Source organism: Natator depressus, chromosome 27 (assembly GCF_965152275.1).
Source record: "Natator depressus isolate rNatDep1 chromosome 27, rNatDep2.hap1, whole genome shotgun sequence".
Taxonomy (NCBI): domain Eukaryota; kingdom Metazoa; phylum Chordata; order Testudines; family Cheloniidae; genus Natator; species Natator depressus.
In genome coordinates, this window is record NC_134260.1 from 2,736,658 (window position 1) to 2,755,496 (window position 18,839).

An 18,839-nucleotide genomic window follows, 5' to 3' on the forward strand; every position below is an offset into this window, starting at 1 on the left:
GTGCAGCAGAATACTTAAGTATAAGTTAATTCCTGTTCCCAAAGCACCTACGCATATGCTTCACGTTAAAAATAAATTAATGGGACATAAGCATATACTTAAGTGCTTTGAGAAAAGGAGTACTTGTGGCACCTTAGAGACTAACCAGTTTATTTGAGCATAAGCTTTCGTGAGCTACAGCTCACTTCATCGGATGCATTCAGGAAAGCTTATGCTCAAATAAATTGGTTAGTTGCTAAGGTGCCACAAATACTCCTTTTCTTTTTACGAATACAGACTAACACGGCTGTTACTCTGAAACCTGTCATTAAGTGCTTTGCTAAGGGATGATTTGCTGAACTGAGCCCTGAAAACACTAGTTTCATGGAAGGCCACACTGTTCCCCTTTAATTCCCTCCTGAGCATTATTAATTTTAGAGTGTGTCTGTATGTCAAAAAAAGACCCACAGCAGTGAGTCTCAGAACCAGGTCAACTGAGTCAGGCACATGCTGCCGCTGCGGGGCTAAAAATAGCAGTATAGACATTCCCACTCAGGCTGGAGCCTGGACTTTGAAACCCAGCGAGGTGGGGGAGGGTCTCAGAGCCTGGGCTCCAGCTGGAGTCTGAACATCTATGCTGCTCTTTTTATCTCTGCAGCGCGAGCCCCATGTGCCCAAGTTAGTTCACCCAGACTCCAAGGTTTGGTGGGCTTGCTGTTTGTTTTTTTGCTCTGTCGATGTACCTGCAGGGCCTTGTCCTGCTCTCCTTGAAGTCAGTGGTAAAAGTAGCATTCATTTAAATGTGAACAGGATAGAGCCCTTCTTCCAAAGAGCAGCCCAAGCCAATACAGACTCCTTTCGATGCACATTGGCAAGCTGCTCCTGTCCACTTCAGGCAGCAAGATGTTCCATGCTATGATATAAAACTTGCTTCCCCGCTTCTTCTCTTGCAATACGCTCATCCCCTGTTAGTCTGAGAAGTGAGTGTCTGAAGTCTGTATTTTAGCACGTAATCCCTATATGTTAAAAGTTCTTGGGGATGGTCTATTTTATTTTAAGTGAAGAATGGACCAGATTATGTAGTCATCTTTAAAACAGCAAGTGAAATTCCAGACCATCTGGCCAGCGAGAAGCGAGAAATGGGTTTGTGTCACTAACTTTGTGTTGGTGAGACAGAATATCAGTGATCTTCTAGTTAAAAAGCAGGAGTCTGAAGGGAAGTATACTGAGATGGAGGATGGACAGAAGGTATTAGCCGGAGGGAAGATATGAGAGTGATGGGGAGGCTGGGTGAAAAGCAGCGATGTCTGAAAGAACTGTGGAAAAGACATTTGGAGCCTGGAGACAAACATTATCCACAAATGCTGCAGCTTGGTTGTTCCCTCCAGCTTCCCAAGAGGGTTATATTGTTCTTAACCCCTTCTAGTTTCTTTGAATGCTGTTTAATAAGCAGGATTACAATAATTTAAAATTCCTTGCTCCTGGCTGTTGTTTACATCTCCTGTACCAGTGCACCACACCTGTAGTTTAAAATTACCTAACAGTCAGTTACTGCCAGCTGCTCCATATGCTTTCTGTATCAGTCATTACTGCTTACTTTTTGGGTACATCCTTCCATTTGACCCTAAACAATTACCTGTTTAAAATCACTAGCTCACGTTAATCCTGTGAGATTTCCTTCAAAAACAGGAAATAATTCCATTACCTTACAGCTATATTTTGTTTAGAATATACATAATTATTCCACTGTGAGCACTGAACTCATTCCAGAAATGCAGAGTAACTGAACTCATATTTTTGTAGCTATTTTGTATTCATTTCAATTGTGTAAAAAAAATCCATATTTTACTTTGAAACTGAGTTTTTGCTACTCACTAGGTGGATGTCTTTTAAAGCTGTACATTTTCATGTTTATGATGACGTTCAGTTTCAAAGTGCATTTTAATTTTCCCTTTGAAGAATTTTCATATGCTTTACTTTAAAATGGTGTCCTCTTTGGAAGCAGGGGAGGCTTTGGGTTAAATCTGGGCCATCTGAAATAAATATTCAGAAGAGACTTTAAAAAAAAATGGAATAAACTTGGATTTTTGTTGTCATTAACAGAGTTCTCTATTTTTGGACCATGTTTTGAAAGAAACTACCTAGCATTTGCTAAAAATCCACTCTGGACTCTTTTCTCAGCGATGGGTTACAGTCTGCGGGTATATGGATGTGCATGTGTGCTTTGTCTTATAGCTCATAGACCCAGATCTTGGAATTTTCATAAACTTGACATGGGGTTATTTAAAGTCACGTAGACTGTGCATTAGAAGCTAACGATGCCTTTTTTTCAAATGACTCACTCTTCAGTGACCAGTGGAACAATAGCACATTTAAAAAAAGAAGAAAAAAAAAAGGCAAACTGTGTGGGGGCATATCTGCACTAGAAACTTAAGTCGACCCATGTTAGGTAATTACTGCGGAGGTTGATGTCTACACTACCCTCCTTCTGTTGGTAGTGCACATCCTCACCAGGAGCACTTCCACCAACTTAAGAGGGGCAGTGGGGAGAGGGGCAGGATCTCAGGTCTGCACGCAGTCCCTGCCGGGAGCCCAAGTGCCCCTCTCCAGGGCTCTTGGCTCCCTGCTCCTGGGAGCCTAGCTGTCCCCTTGGGTTACCAGCGGGCGGAGCTCCGCACCCGGAGTCTGGGTGGCTCCCGGGCTCCCCTCAGAGAGCCAGGACCCAGAGGGCAGCTGAGCTCCGAGCAGGGCAGGTGTAGTCTGGCTGGGAGCAGGGAGCTAGGACTCAGGGGGCAGCCAAGTGGGGAGCAGGGCGGGTGCAGCCTGGCTGGGAGCACAGACCCAAGGGGCACTCTAGCTGGAGCCTCCCTACCCCCACCCCAGTGACAGCCCAGCTTTCTTGTCAATTTCAATCCTTTCTGGAGAAAAGAATGACAGCAAACAGCCAATGTAAGGAACGCAGCATCTACACAGACACTGCATCACCGTAACTACACCGACATAAGCCCTATGCCTCTTGTGGAGGTGGAGTTATGTTGTCGGTGGAGTAGGGCACTTACATCGGCGGGAGCAAGTCTGTAGTGCATACCCTGATGTAAGCTGCCTTACATCGACCTAATTGTGTAGTGTAGACAAGACCGACATGTATGGAAATGTTTGCCTGCTGAAACCTGCATTTGTATATATGAATGGACACATTGAGATCCACTGGTGGAAAGTGCAGTGTTAGCTGCGATAGCTGAGGCTGCGATTTCTAAGGAGCCTATGGAAGATGGGTTCCCAGCAATGTTCCCTCTAATATTTTCCATCCATGCATGGAATAAATTTTGTTATGTGCACCAAGGTATGTGCAGATGTACGCCACCAGTAGAAACAAAAAACCTAGATATAATACATATTTTTAAAAAGTTACCATAGGGATAATTACTCCAGCCAGGACAGGTTAGGCATTTTAGAACTCACTACTCAAAGAATTAAATTTAAGTGTAATAGAGAAATAAAAATTATGAAATGCATAGACCAGTCAAAACACTAAAATAACACACTTTGAAAGAATAAAATTACACATCTGAAAGAATTTTTTGTGAGTCCTGAACACAGTTTTTAAAGATTTCTCTTGTGGTTTGTGCATCTTTTCCCAGAAAAATGAAACCAGCTGAAATCAGCTACAAGAAAGCTTTAGAATACTGGCAATTTATCCTATTCTGTATGGACCACATTGTTGTTAGTGCACTTATATTAAATGTAGCACTAAATATTTACTGTATGCTAATGCTTTTCGATTGACCTGACCACTCTCACCATTAAAGATTCCCTGTCATTTTTGTAAGAGGTGGGGGATCTAAATCCCTGTGTCCTGACTGGATTTTAATTCAAGTAATTACATTTTGCCAACCTAAATTCCTTTTGCATTTTAACTGGATAATAGTGGTATTCACTTTCTGTCTGACACTGCTGGAACATGTTGCTAAGCAGTGTTAAAAAACCTGGCATTTCAGTGGTGGGTGAAGTGATATATATTGCTTACCTGCCTCACAGTATTGAGACCTCATATACCAAATTTATCCCTGATAAATTCCATTGACTTCAGTGGAATTACCCCAAGGATGGGTTGTAAACATGTTGAGATCCTCTGATGCAAAATTCTGTATAAGTGCAAAGTAGTGCAAGGTGGAATTTTTTGCACGCTCACACGTGTTTCCTGGAAGTCAGTTTAAAATGGTGTTATGGGCTGGAAAAGCATGTCAGCCCTTTCACCCAGCAAGAGCTGCACTGCAGCTGGCTATTGTGCTTGTGGAAATGCAGGGAGGAGAAGTTAAGGTGAAAGCTCCATGACCCCATGCTCAGACCAGCTTGATTCCAGAGTCCCTTGCCTTAGGGAGAAGAGAGGAGCACAAGGAGAGAGCTGCAACTGGACATTTTGGCCTGTGGAAATTGTATTTACTTGAGCTGGTTCAGCAAAATACTGCTTTTCATTAACCATTTCCCTGGCTAATTTGAAGACCCATAGTACAAATTAAGTGTTGGCAGGGAAGTTGTGTGTGTGAGAATCTGGCCTCTGTACAATGTCCTTCAAATCTTCTCTTGAGGATGAAATAGTTTTCCACTGAGCCAAGAAAGACCATTCAGGCAGAACCAACAGACCCCTTCGTCTAACAAGAAAAGCATGAATCAGAAAAAGTCAGATTAGTCAACCATATTTGGTAATAAAGTTGTGAAGAGTTCAGACCGCTTTTAAAACACGGAGACATTTGGATTACATCAACTGCACGTAGATTCTTCTGTGGGTTTGCAGTTGAGACAAATCCACAGCCTCCAAGCTTAACTCCAGAGTAACTTATGTATATGTATGTATCCCCATCCTTTATGTTCCCATAGTAACTGCAAAGCATGATTTGTGCAGAAACTTGAAATAACTAAGATTGTAAAAGAGTGAAGTGGCTGGGTGAGGTTCTGTGGCTTGCAATGTGCAGGAGGCGCAGACTAGGTGATCACTATGCTCACTTCTGACTTTAAAGTCTATAAATCTATGAGACTCCTGCAGAGAAAGAGGATGGTCTTGTGGCTAAGAGACTGAACTGGACTCACAAGGTGTGGGGTCAGGTCCCACCATTTGCCATAGATACCACGTGGGCAAACGTAACCTTGGGCAAATCACTGAGCCTCAATTATCCATTGGTTAAATGGGCAGAGTGGCCTTCCTTTGTTGTGGCTCCTTAGATTGTAATTCCTTAAGGGCACGGGCTTTCTCTCACTATCTAACAATAGGGCAACAGTCATGGCTCTGGATGCTACTGTTGTATGAATAACAATATAGGGCAAATGTGAATTTGCTAGTGATTTATCCTAGCGAGACTATTGAAACGGGGCAGATGTTTTCCCTGTATGCAGTACGGAGCCTCTTACAACAAAGTTGCTTTTTATTGCAGAGGTGTATGCAGGCTTTCTCCATTTTAGCCATGTCTGCTGAATCCTACTACAGGTGTCTATATACCTTGAATTAGCTAAGTTCATGGAGGATAGGTCCATTAATGGCTGTTAGCCAAGATGGGCAGGGATGCAACCGCATGCTCTGGGGTCCCTAAACCTCTGACTGCCAGAAGCTGGGACTGGACAACAGGATGGATCTCTCGATCATTGCCCGGTTCTGTTCATTTCCTCTGAAGCACCTGGCATTGGCCACTGTCGGAAGCCAGGATCCTGGGCTAGATGGACCTTTGGTCTGGCCCAATGTGGCCGTTCTTATGGGCTTCTCTACACTGAGAATGCTACAGCAGCCCAGCTGTGCCACTACAATGCCAGGGCTTCAGTGTAAACGTGGCCGACTTTAGTGGGGCGGGGACAGTTCTCCATCTGCTCCCTGAGAGGCGGCAGCTACGGCAATGGGAGAATTCGTCTATTGACCTAACGCTGTGTACATGGGGACTTAGGTCGGCTTAACAGCGTTGTTGAGGGCTGTGGATTTTTCACGCTCCTGAGCAACATAGTTAATCCGACCTAATTTTCTAGTATAGATCAGACCTACGATCTAATCCCTTGCCTTCAGGCACGTTAAGGGGAAGAACAAAGGGCAGATAGCTCAGGACGTAGGTTTTCAAACTTTCATAGCATGGCCCACATCTTACCATTCACAATCCTAGGTAGCGAGTTATATGATCGCCATATTTGGGGTCGGGAAGGAATTTTCCTCCAGGGTAGATTGGAAGAGGCCCTGGAGGTTTTTCGCCTTCCTCTGTAGCATGGGGCACGGGTCACTTGCTGGAGGATTCTCTGCACCTTGAAGTCTTTAAACCACGATTTGAGGACTTCAATAGCTCAGACACTGGTGAGAGGTTTATCGCAGGAGTGGGTGGGGGAGATTCTGTGGCCTGCGTTGTGCAGGAGGTCGGACTAGATGATCATAATGGTCCCTTCTGACCTTAGTATCTATGAATCTATATGGGCCTGTGGTGCTCGTGCTCCACCAATATTCATGGTGGAGCACGGGCATGGGGGCCTGGCTCCACCAATGTTCGGGGCCAGGCCTCTGCCCCGGAGAGTCCCTGGGCAGCAGGTAGGTGCCGCTCCCTGTCCCCCTCCTTCAGCCAGGGCCACAAGCCCCTTCCCCTCCCCCGCCTGAAGAAGCCCCGAGACCCCCCACACACACCTGTGCGGAGGAGCCTCAGGTCAGCCGCTGCGGCGCATCAACCAACCTGCTCTGGGTTAAAAGCCACAGCGGCTCTTGATTCAAAGATGCTTTTGATATGCCCCATACAGGGTCCGGGGCGGCTGAGGCAGCTGTATTTGCTACTCCGTTGCCTTAGTCTCCCCGGAACCTGCATGGGGCATATCAAAAGTGTCTGAATCAAGACACGCTGCTCCCCAGAGCAGGCAGAGCTGCAGCGGCCAGGGCCCCCAGGCCCTTTTAAATCGCCCGGGCCCCCGGGCAATTGCCCCCTTTACGCCCCTGTCGGCAGGCCTGGCCGGCGTGGAGGGGGGCCCCTCCCCCAGAGCTTGCTGCTGCCGGCGTGGAGAGGGCTGGGGGGAGTCCTCTGGCCCCAGCCCCCGGGCAGCCTGCCTGCACCCCAAACTCCTAATCCCCGGCCCCACCCCAAACCCCTCAGCCCCAGCCAGAGCCCTCATCCCCCCACATCCCAACCCTCTGCCCTAGCCCTGAGCCCCTCCCACACCCCAAACCCCACATCCCCAGCCAGAGCCCTCATCCCCCCACATCCCAACCCTCTGCCCCAGTCCTGAGCCCCCTCCTGCACCATGAACCCCTCATCCCCGGCCCCACCCTGCAGCCCTCACTCCCGCACCACAACCCTCTGCCCTAATCCTGAGCCCCTCCCACACTCCAAACCCCTCAGCCCCAGCCTGAGCCCCCTCCCTCACCCCCAGCCAGAGCCCTCATCCTCCACACATTGTGCAATATTGGGGAACTGTTAAACGCTTACTGTTTCCAGTCCATTTTTACATTATTTAAAAAAATATATATTGGCTTACAAGGCAGGTGTGGGGAAGGGGGCGCCCATTCTGCATCACCAAAAATTATACAAACCTGGCGCCCATGTTCACGATCACATAACGGTGCTGTGGCACTTGCTTATGCTCAAAAGTAACAGGAACACTAGGAGTGTTTAATAGACTTTTACCTTTGAGTGCAGTTTAGCCCCTGGGAATGAGGAGGCGGATTATATGCGCAGCTAGCACTCCACAGACCATCAGTGGTCCATGGCTACCAGTGGTCAATGGACTTGGGAACTGATGACTCAGAATAACTCTTGGATTCTTGCCAAGATAATTTTTTTATCTGTGCACAATGGCAAACAAAATGTTTTGTTTTGAGTAAAAAGAAAAGGAGGACTTGTGGCACCTTAGAGACTAACACGTTTAATTAAATTGGTCAGTCTCTAAGGTGCCACAAGTCCTCCTTTTCTTTTTGCGAATACAGACTAACACGGCTGCTACTCTGAAACCTTTCTTTTGAGTAGTTATTAATGGGGATTGAATTATGTCAAATGAATTATTTTGTTGAATGAAGCATACTAGGCAGTGTATAAATAGGAAAACATGACTCCTGCTCCAACGCGCGTGCAATCTGAATGCGATACAGACTGTGTGGTTCAAATACTGTGCTAGTGATGTAGCTCCAGATGTTTAATTTTTATTCCTGTTACTATTTGTGGTCGCATCTAGCGGCTCCTGCTGAAATTGGGGACCTATTTTAATAGGATGATGTATAAACACATAGATACTGTCCCTGCCCCAAAGAGGACAGGCAAAAAGTGGGTAGGGTAACTGAGGCACAGAGAGGCAAAGTGATGTGCCCTTCGTGTAAAATCCAGTCAGAAGAAGAGCTGGGAACAGCCCCCAAGGCTGCTAACCTCAGGCTGTCCGCTAGACCAGTGGTTTTCAAACTGGAGTATGCGAGAAAAATCCTGTAATGGGGGACAACACATTTTGTTTAGTAAGACTTGGCAATCTAATCAGCATTTAATAATTTCCTTTCAATTAAAACTACAGCCATATTGGTGTATGTTTCTGTCAAGGTACCCTCCCCACTCTGAACTCTAGGGTACAAATGTGGGGACCTGCATGAAAGACCCCCTAAGCTTATTCTTACCAGCTTAGGTTAAAAACTTCCCCAAGGTACAAACTTTGCCTTGGCCTTGAACCATATGCTGCTGCCACCACCAAGCGTTTTAAACAAAGAACAGGGAAAGAGACCACTTGGAGACGTCTTTCCCCCCAAAATATCCCCCCAAGCCCTACACCCCCTCTTGATAATAATCCTCACCAAGTGGTACAGGTGAACACAGACCCAAACCCTTGGATCTTAAGAACAATGAAAAATCAATCAGGTTCTTAAAAAAAGAATTTTAATTACAGAAAAGGTAAAAGAATCACCTCTGTAAAATCAGGATGGTAAATACCTTACAGGGTAATCAGATTCAAAACAGAGAATCCCTCTAGGCAAAACCTAGTTACAAAAAGACACAAAAACAGGAATCTACATTCCCTCTAGCACAGCTTATTTTACCAGCCATTAAACAAAAGAAAATCTAACACATTTTCTAGATAGATTACTTACTAACTTAACAGGAGTTGGAAGGCTTGCATTTCTGATCTGTTCCCGGCAAAAGCATCACACAGACAGACCAAACGCTTTGTTCCCCCCCTCCAGATTTGAAAGAATTTTGTCCCCTCATTGGCCATTTTGGGTCAGGTGCCAGTGGGGTTACGTTAGGTTCTTCACCCTTTACAAGTGAAAGGATTTTGCCTCTGGCCAGGAGGGATTTTATAGCACTGCATACAGAAAGGTGGTTACCCTTCCCTTTATATTTATGACCATTTCTTTTCTGCTGTGTGACTCAGAATCAGAGGTTTTCAAACTGGGGGTGTGGAGGAGCACTATGGGGGCGGGTGGGGGAGCAGCAATGCCAGAGGCAATGCCCAGATGGTTCAGGCAGTCCCCACGTGGTGGGGCTCAGAGTGCCACCTGCACCCCCTGACTCACCTCAGTGGGCCACCCAGCCTGTCTGAGTTGGTGCAACCAAAAATTGTAACTCAAAGGGGGGGACTCAGCTCAAAAAGTTTGAAAACATGTGTCCTGTGAAATACTGGCTGCTGTTTTGAAGTCCAACTTCAAGCGAAGCCACAGTTGTTGTAAAGAGACAGTCGAGACATGAAGTGCCAGGAAGCTGCAGGTGTTGAATCTAGACAGTGAGGCTTAGGGGAGTCTCTGGGAGTCACATTAGCTATCCTCCCGTCATCTGAAGCTGATTTAAATGATAGATTACAAACTACAGTTAAAAGAAAAAAGAAAAGGAGTACTTGTGGCACCTTAGAGACTAACCAGTTTATTTGAGCATGAGCTTTCGTGAGCTACAGCTCACTTCATCGGATGCATAGCATATCGTGGAAACTGCAGAAGACATTATATACACACAGAGACCATGAAACAAAACTTCCTCCCACCCCACTGTCCTGCTGGTAACAGCTTATCTAAAGTGATCATCAGGGAGGGCCATTTCCAGCACAAATCCAGGTTTTCTCACCCTTCCCCCCCCCCCCCCCCACAGACACACATACAAACTCACTCTCCTGCTGGTAATAGCCCATCCCTCTTTGAAACCTCTCTTTATAATGCGCATGATAATCAAGGTGGGTCATTTCCAGCATTAATCCAGGTTTTCTCACCACCACCACCCCCCCCACACACACACACACCCCTCCAAAAACCACACACACAAACTCACTCTCCTGCTGGCAATAGCTCATCTTACAATGTGCACAGGAATAATCCAAGTTTAACCAGAACGTCTTGGGGGGGGGGGAGGGGTTTGTAGGAAAAAAACAAGGGGAGATAGGCTACCTTGCATAATGACTTAGCCACTCCCAGTCTCTATTCAAGCCCAAATTAATAGTATCCAATTTGCAAATGAATTCCAATTCAGCAGTTTCTCGCTGGAGTCTGGATTTGAAGTTTTTTTGCTTTAAGATAGCGACCCTCATGTCTGTGATTGCGTGACCAGAGAGATTGAAGTGTTCTCCGACTGGTTTATGAATGTTATAATTCTTAACATCTGATTTGTGTCCATTTATTCTTTTATGTAGAGACTGTCCAGTTTGACCAATGTACATGGCAGAGGGGCATTGCTGGCACATGATGGCATATATCACATTGGTGGATGTGCAGGTGAACGAGCCTCTGATAGTGTGGCTGATGTTGTTAGGCCCTGTGATGGTGTTCCCTGAATAGATATGTGGGCACAGTTGGCAACGGGCTTTGTTGCAAGGATAGGTTCCTGGGTTAGTGGTTCTGTTGTGTGGTATGTGGTTGTTGGTGAGTATTCGCTTCAGGTTGGGGGGCTGTCTGTAGGCAAGGACTGGCCTTTCTCCCAAGATTTGTGAGAGTGTTGGGTCATCCTTCAGGATAGGTTGTAGATCCTTAATAATGCGTTGGAGGGGTTTTAGTTGGGGGCTGAAGGTGACGGCTAGTGGCGTTCTGTTATTTTCTTTGTTAGGCCTGTCCTGGAGTAGGTGACTTCTGGGAACTCTTCTGGCTCTATATAATGTCTTCTGCAGTTTCCACGATATGCTATGCATCCGATGAAGTGAGCTGTAGCTCACGAAAGCTCATGCTCAAATAAACTGGTTAGTCTCTAAGGTGCCACAAGTACTTCTTTTCTTTTTTCTTTTTACGAATCCAGACTAACACGGCTGTTACTCTGAAACTACAGTTAGTAGTTCTGCAATTTCACATTTGAACTCTTGAGTGAATACCAGCTGGTCCTGGTGACTTCTTACTGTTTAGTTTATTAATTTGTTCCAAAACCTCCTCTAATGACACCTCAATCTGGGACAGTTCCTCAGATTTGTCACCTAAAAAGAATGGCTCAGGTTTGGGAATCTCCCTCACCTCCTCAGTCATGAAGACCAATGGAAAGAATTCATTTAGTTTCTCCGCAATGGCCTTATCATCCTTGAGTGCTCCTTTAGCATCTCGATCGTCCAGTGGCCCCACTGGTTGTTTAGCAGGCTTCCTGCTTCTGATGTACTTAAATACATTTTTGCTATTACTTTTTGAGTCTTTGGCTAACTGTTTGGCCTTCCTAATTATCTTTTTACACTTCACTTGTCAGAGTTTATGCTCCTTTCTATTTTCCACATTAGTATTTAATTTCCACTTTTTACAGGATGCCTTTTTGTCTCTCACTGCTTCTTTTACTTTGTTGTTTAGCCATGGTGGCACTTTTTTGGTTCTCTTACTATGTTTTTTAATTTGGTATACATTTAAATTGAGCCTCTTATGATATATTTAAAAAGTTTTCATGCAGCTTGCAGGGATTTTACTTTTTGTGCTGTGTCTTTTAATTTCTATTTAACTAACCTCCTCATTTTTGTGTGGTCCCCCTTTCTGAAATTAAATGGTACAGTGTTGGACTGCTGTGGTGTTTTCCCTGCCACAGGGATGTTAAATTTAATTATATTGTGGTCACTATTACCAAGCGGTCCGGCTATATTCACCTCTTGGATCAGATCCTGTGCTCCACTTAGGACCAAATCAAGAATTGCCTCTCCCCTTGTGGGTTCCAGGACTAGCTGCTCCAAGAAGCAGTCATTTAAGGTGTCAAGAAACTTAATCTCTGTATCCCATCCTGAGGTGACATGTACCCAGTCAACGTGGGGATAGTTGAAATCCCCCATTGTTATAGATTTTTTTATTTTTATAACCTCTCTAATCTCCCTGAGCATTTCATAGTCACTGTCCCCATCCTGGTCAGGTGGTCGGTAATATATCCCTACTGCTATATTCTTATTATTAGAGCATGGAATTACTATTCAGAGTGATTCTATGGTACAGTTTCATTCATTTAAGATTTTTACTTCATTTGATTCTACGCTTTCTTTCACATATAGTGCCACTCCCCCACCAGCATGACCTGTTCTGTCCTCCCGATATATTTTCTACCCTGGTATTACTGTGTCCCATTAATTATCCTCATTCCACCAAGTTTCTGTGATGCCTGTTATATCAATATCCTCATTTAATACCAGGCACTCTAGTTTACCCATCGTATTATTTAGACTTCTAGCATTTGTATATAAGCACTTTAAAAACTTGTCACTTTTTAGCTGTCTGCCATTACATGGTGTAATTGAATGGGACTCTTTTCCATTTGACTGTTTCTCATCAGATCCTACTCGTATTTTATCATCTTCCAGCCTCTTCTCCTTTATAGGACATAGTGAATCTCCATTAATAGATCCTCCCCTAAGGGATGTCTCTGTCCAAACCATGTTCTCCTCTGCACCTGTCGGTTTCCCCCCATAGCCCTCAGTTTAAAAACTGCTCTACGACCTTTTTAATGTTAAGTGCCAGCAATCTGGTTCCAGTTTGGTGTAGGTGGAGCCCATCCTTCCTGTACAGGCTCCCCCTTTCCAAAAAGCCCCCTAATAAATCTAAACCCCTCCTCCCTACACCATTGTCTCATCCACGCATTGGGACCCTGCAGTTCTGCCGGTCTAACTGGCCCTGCGCGTGGAACTGGGAGCATTTCAGAGAATGCCACCATGGAGGTCCTGGCTTTCAGTCTCTTACCGCTGTACTCAGCTCTGGTTAGGTCTCAGCTGGAGTACTGTGTCCAGTTTTGGTCACCAGTGTATAGAACGGATGTGGAGAAACTGGAAAGGCTCCAGAGGCGAGCAACAAAGATGATCAAAGGGATGGAATGCAGCCATACGAGCAAAGGCTGAAGGAACTGGATAAGTTTAGTTTGGAAAAGAGATTGGGGGGGGGGGGAAACATGATCAATGTTCCCTCTAATTTTTTCCACCCATGTGTGGAATGAATTTTGTTATGTGCAGCACCAATACTGAGGTAATGTGCGGATGTGTGCCATCAGTAGAAACGAAAACACCTAGATATAATATTTTTTAAAAGTTACCACAGATGTAACCCTTCTGCCCGTCAGAGTTGGCAGCAACAAGGGCCGGGTTCAGTATCTAGGAGTTCCATTCCAATAACACAATGCAAAACCAGCTTGACCCCCCACCCCGTGACCTGGGACAAATATATACCACCCCCACTGGGCACCTCCAAGAGGCAATACTTCCCCTCTTACCAGCACAGTGTCTGAGTGTAGCAAAAGCCTTTTAATAACAGAGAGAAACAATGTGCCATTATGTTGGGGAAACACCACCAACAGGATTCATAACGCAGCCCATGAGCCAAAACCCACCCCAAGCAAATTGGGCTGTGTCCTTTCCCTTTGGTTCTTGAGTCCAGCAACCCAAAAGTCTCTGTCCCTGGTCAGTGCAGCGCCAGAGTTCAAAAGTTTATCTGCAGAGTTTTACCTCCCAACCTGTGTGGAAATGGGGTGGGGGGTGTTAAGGGGCACCTTACGTTGTCCGAAGCCAACTGCCCAACCTCTCTGTGGGGCTCCGCTCCGCTCCACCAACCGGCCCACAAATTGCTCTGCTCTGCCATCCGCTCCGCTTCGCTCGCCACCCTGTGAGCCGCTCCAGCCGTCCCGCAAACTGCTCCACCATGTATCTTCAGGCCCCCCACGCTTAACACAACGCTCGGTGATTTCAGCTCGTAGTAGGGGAGCCTCAGGGCTGGTGCACCATGGGCCCAAAGTGCATTCAGCTCAGCAGCCTGTAACTAGACTCCTCGTAGAATCAAAACTAGCTCCGATATTCCACCTGGAGACAGGAGACAATACAATTGGCGCATAGGGCCCTCACCAAGGCCCATACCTGTCCCCAGTCTCTCTCTCTTACTCAATTTAGTGGGTTTTGGAACCCATGACCCTTGCCTAGTGAGTGCTGCTTAGTTAATGGTGAGACCCTCCATCATAACAAAGGGCCAAGTACAGTTCCACTGTCCTTAATTCACATAATCAGGATAATAGTTTATTCTTCCTGCCCCAATAACAGAGAAACTGGGGCTCCTACAGCAGCCAAAGTGACCATCTAGGCAGGGGGGGTGCCTATGCAAATGAGATCAGCCCCTGAAGTTCTTTTCCACAACCCACCATGACTCACCACCAGATGTCAGGGCAGAGCTCATCCTGACTCTGCTTACACAGGTATGGAAGAAGACAGAACATTAAAACAAGGGATAAATAACAAGGCGCACTGCTTGGGATGTTTATTTAGTATGAACCCTAATACCTGCCCCCATAAATGTAAAAATGTTTCTTTATAGGTAATGCTGCTCTGAGGTGTCTGGAGTCTCAAAATACACTCTAATGATGGTGCATCCTCAAATGCTAGGTCTAAAAGTGAAGGGAAATGGCTCTTTATGCCAACAGGTAAAGAAATCATTCATTGTAATGCAAGGGATTTACAGCTTCTAATTTTACTGATAAAAGCAATATAAAAATAAAGAAATTTTATATTTCGATTCCTGAGTTTTGAGTTGTTTTACTGCAAGTTCTACATATTTTGAACATTCAGACCAGCAGCTAATGCCAGCCATTTCTCGTCACTAAAATCTTTTAGCCACCTTCCTCCTCTGTTCCCACCCTCCTACCGGCCAATACCATTCAGTAGACTCTAAAACACCAAGATTTTAATTAATACTTTAGAAGTTTTGCATCACTTGACTCTTAAATTTTTAGGCAAAATTGTATACACGTAAAACAAAAGCCATGCAAAAGATATAAGCTAGTTAGAGAATGTTACTTAGAAAGCTTAACTTTTTAAAGCAAAGAGGGGGAGAGGCGTCTGGCCCGTCCCCACCGCAGCCCCAGAGCTGGGGTCGGGGGAGAGGCGTCTCTCCCCACCGCTGCCCCAGAGCTGTGGGAGAGGTGTCTCTCCACCCTGGGGCCAGGGGAGAGGCATCTCTTCCAACCCTGCTGCAGCCCTGGAGCTGGAAGAAAGACGTCTCTCCCCGCCGCAGCCCCAGAGCTGTGGGAGACGTGTCTCTTCACGCTGGGGCCAGGGGAGAGGTGTCTCTCCCATCCCCACTGCAGCCCTGGAGCTGGGGCCGGGAGAGAGGCATCCTAGACTGTCTCCTCTCCTTAAAGTTCTAGGCATCCTGGACAGCCGCAGAGCTGGGACCGGGGGAGAGGCATCTCTCCTGTCCCCACCGCAGCCCCGGGCTTGATCAGGACCTTTCCAACAGTCATTAAATCTACAGCTCAATGGGACCTTAACCTTGTCGTGTCAGCACTCAAAGCTCTGCCCTTCGAGCCCAGGGCAACATGTGCCATGACCTACCTGTTTATGAAGGTGGTGTTCTTAGTGGCCATAGCTTTGGTCATGGGTCAATGAGCTAGGGGCCATGATGTAAGCCCTCCGTATATAATATTCCACAAGGAGAAGGTCTCCCTTAGGTTATACCCCAAATTCCTCCCCAAGATTGTTTCTGAGTTCCATATCAATCAGTCGATTCACTTACCTGTATTTTTCCCGAAAACCCCTGCCTCTTCCACAGCCAAGAGACTTCACTCCCTCGACGTCACTTGTGCCCTGGTGTTCTACCTGCCAAAAACCAAACCCATTAGAAAATCTCTGGGCCTCTGTTGCCATAGCAGAATGGTCACCTGGACAGGACATATCCTCCCAGAGGATTTCTAAGTAGGTTTCAGGATGCATACCAGAATGCTACAAAATAGCAAAGCTCCCCCCTCTTGGCCGTATTACAGCTCGCACCAGGCGAGCACAGGCGGCCTCTACGGCATCCTTATTGGACGTGCTGCTAGAGGACGTGCAGCTTGGTGCTCTGTCTGCTGATTCGCGCCACTGGAGCTGCAGCTGCGGATAGGAACGGCAGTACAACAAGCATCCCTGCTACCAACTTCCTCGCAGCCTCCTCCGCCCTGAGCGCCACACTCCAACAGGGTCCGGAGCAGAGGGGAAGGAGTGCAGGCAGTGGAATACACGGAGAGACAAACACTTGGAACTGGAGGAAATGAGTGCCAGCAGGCCCATGCCTCCTTGTATGCCCTTGCGTGGGGGCATGAGGTGCTGCTCTGTGCAGGCCCGGCCCCACAAACTCCGCTTTGCCTTCTCCGGTTGAGAGCGCCCAGCTGCGCACGCATCTCACAGTGGAGCGCACAGGGACGAAACGTCTGGAAGGGCTCAAGTTCCTGTGCGGTAAGTAACCCTCCTTACGGATGCAGCAGCCTTTTGACAGAGAAGCTGATCTTGCCGGTAGCACAAGTGTGTCCCACTTTGGAGTCCTGCTCATGCAGGGTCAAGCAGGCGTTGACCCTCAGTCCATCAGGTTGCTGCTGCTTGACCGTGCTATACAAGCTGTAACGTTGGGTTGTGAGCGCTTGGATCTGCTCCCATTTGGACTTTTGCTGCTGCTCTCAATGGGCTCCAGAGAACGGGCTCCCAATCTAACAGAAAGTGGGGCTTGCTTCTCAACCTGTTTTCACACTGTGACCCCATGTTACAACAGTGAAATGTGTCACCTCCTGCCCCTGGAGCCATAGAGAGAGAGAGGGTAAAAAACCCTATTTGTGAGCTCCAGATCCCATACGCAAACCAGCCGAAGCAGGCCACGCTACGTCAGTGTCTTGGAGGCAGCATGAGACAGGGAGGCAGGGAAACCCTGGATTTTACTCCTGGCTCTCCCCCGGATCCCTGTGTGATCTTGGGAAAGTCATTTCGACCCAAATGTTCAAAAGTGGCCTCTTAATTAGGGAGCCTGGGAACCTGTCTTTTCAAGGGCACGGAGTCTCTGCAGCCTCCACTGACATCCGTGGGAGCTAAGGCCAAGGATGCTTGTTTGTTATTCTAAATGTGTGTGACTAAGGGATGAGCAGGAGAGAATTCAGAGGATGGGTTACAGTCGCTTTCTGACTGGCCCATTGCAACTGTGAAGCTGCTGTGAAAATTCATCAAGATTCTGCAAGCTCTTCACACTCCCCACCTTCGACCCAGCATACAGCTGCAGTGAGAGGCCATCCCAGCATACCCCGGATTCTTAACAGACACCAGAAACTGGATACGTAAACCCCCTTTCAGACGTTTCATGCTTAGTAAATTAACCCCGATCTCAGGCTGGAGCTGTACCCAAAATGCAGGGCAAGGCTTCTGTTGAGCGCACATGCTGCGGATGCAGCAGCAGGGCTGAAGTCTGGTTCGGACGGACGGTGCTGCACATGCTGCTTGACAGGTGTCACTGCCTTCCAGAGAAACGAACCGGCTTTCCCCCCTGCTGCGTCCTGCCTGGGCCTTGATTTCTCATGCTTGCAGCTGGAGCCTAATTAGCAAACTTCCCACAGCAGGGGGGAAAGAACCCCGGCCCCAGGGAATTTTCCCATACTTCACCAACTACCACGTTGTACTGGACAGGAGAAATGAAGGTCCTGTTTGGGCAGTCTTTACTCAGACAAGCAGCCCGTGCTCAGCTATGTAGAGAGGAAGAAGAGTCGTGCAGGTAAAGCCCTGGACTGCAAGCCAGGAAATCTGGGCTCTGGCTGTGGTTCTGCCACAGCCTAGCAATGTGACCGTGGCCCAAGTCATTTAATCCCGCTAGGCCCCGATGCCGCACGTGTAACATGAGGATAACAGCGCGTCCTCTGGCTGTCTCGCCTTTTCAGAGTGTGAGCGCTGACGTAGGAACCACCTCTTACTATGGGAGGGAGGCGCCCAGTGTAATGGGGTACCAGTCTCGCTGTGGGCATTAGGTGCTACTTGAATGCACATAATAGTAATGGAAGTTGCAGATGCTCAGCTTGTGGGCAAACTGAGGGCATAAGCCATTCCCTACAATGTGGCTCACGCCTACTGCACCTTACAGGCTGGGTTTGGAATTAGATCCTCATTCTGCAATTCAGTGCACATGTGCAGACTGCTGCACCCCTGTATCTGGGAGCCTGTGTGCAGCAAAGGGCCTGATTGAGGCTGTGAAGGTGCGAGACTGCAGATGCTAACAGACCAGGCTCATCAGTTGATCTGTTACCTGCACTCCCCACGCACTGCGTGGAAATGCTTCCTGCGAGGGCATCCCTCATCCCAAGTGCGCTGGATCTGGGGAGGGGATTGGCAGCTGCTCCCTGCAGCTCCCTGTAGGCCAGGGGTCGGCAACCTATGGCACGTGTGCCAAAGACGGCATGCGAGCCCATTTTTAATGGCATGCTGCCGGCCTAGGTGAACGGAACCCCAGACCAGCAGCGGGCTGAGCGGGCCGGCGGTGTAAGATCAACATTTTAATTTAATTTTAAATGAAGCTTCTTAAACATTTTGAAAACCTTGTTTATTTTACAATACAACAATAGTTTAGTTATATAATATATAGACTTATAGAGAGAGAGACCATCTAAAAACATTAAAATATATTACTGGCACGTGAAACCTTAAATTATAATGAATAAATGAAGACTCAGCCCCCCACTTCTGAAAGATTGCCG

The 18,839-nt window shown here is 47.0% G+C and overlaps 1 protein-coding gene and 1 long non-coding RNA gene across 2 annotated transcripts in view; both read right to left on the minus strand.

Moving 5' to 3' along the window:
• The window catches only part of DNAAF19 (dynein axonemal assembly factor 19), a 180,587-nt gene that overhangs the window by 114,035 nt on the left and 47,713 nt on the right, over positions 1 to 18,839 (minus strand). The window lies entirely within an intron of this gene.
• On the minus strand, positions 13,922 to 17,008 carry LOC141978587 (uncharacterized). Its single transcript, XR_012636404.1, has 3 exons — positions 16,074 to 17,008; positions 15,875 to 15,957; positions 13,922 to 14,172 (listed from the first exon to the last, which is right to left on the minus strand). It is a non-coding gene; the product is annotated as an uncharacterized LOC141978587 (long non-coding RNA).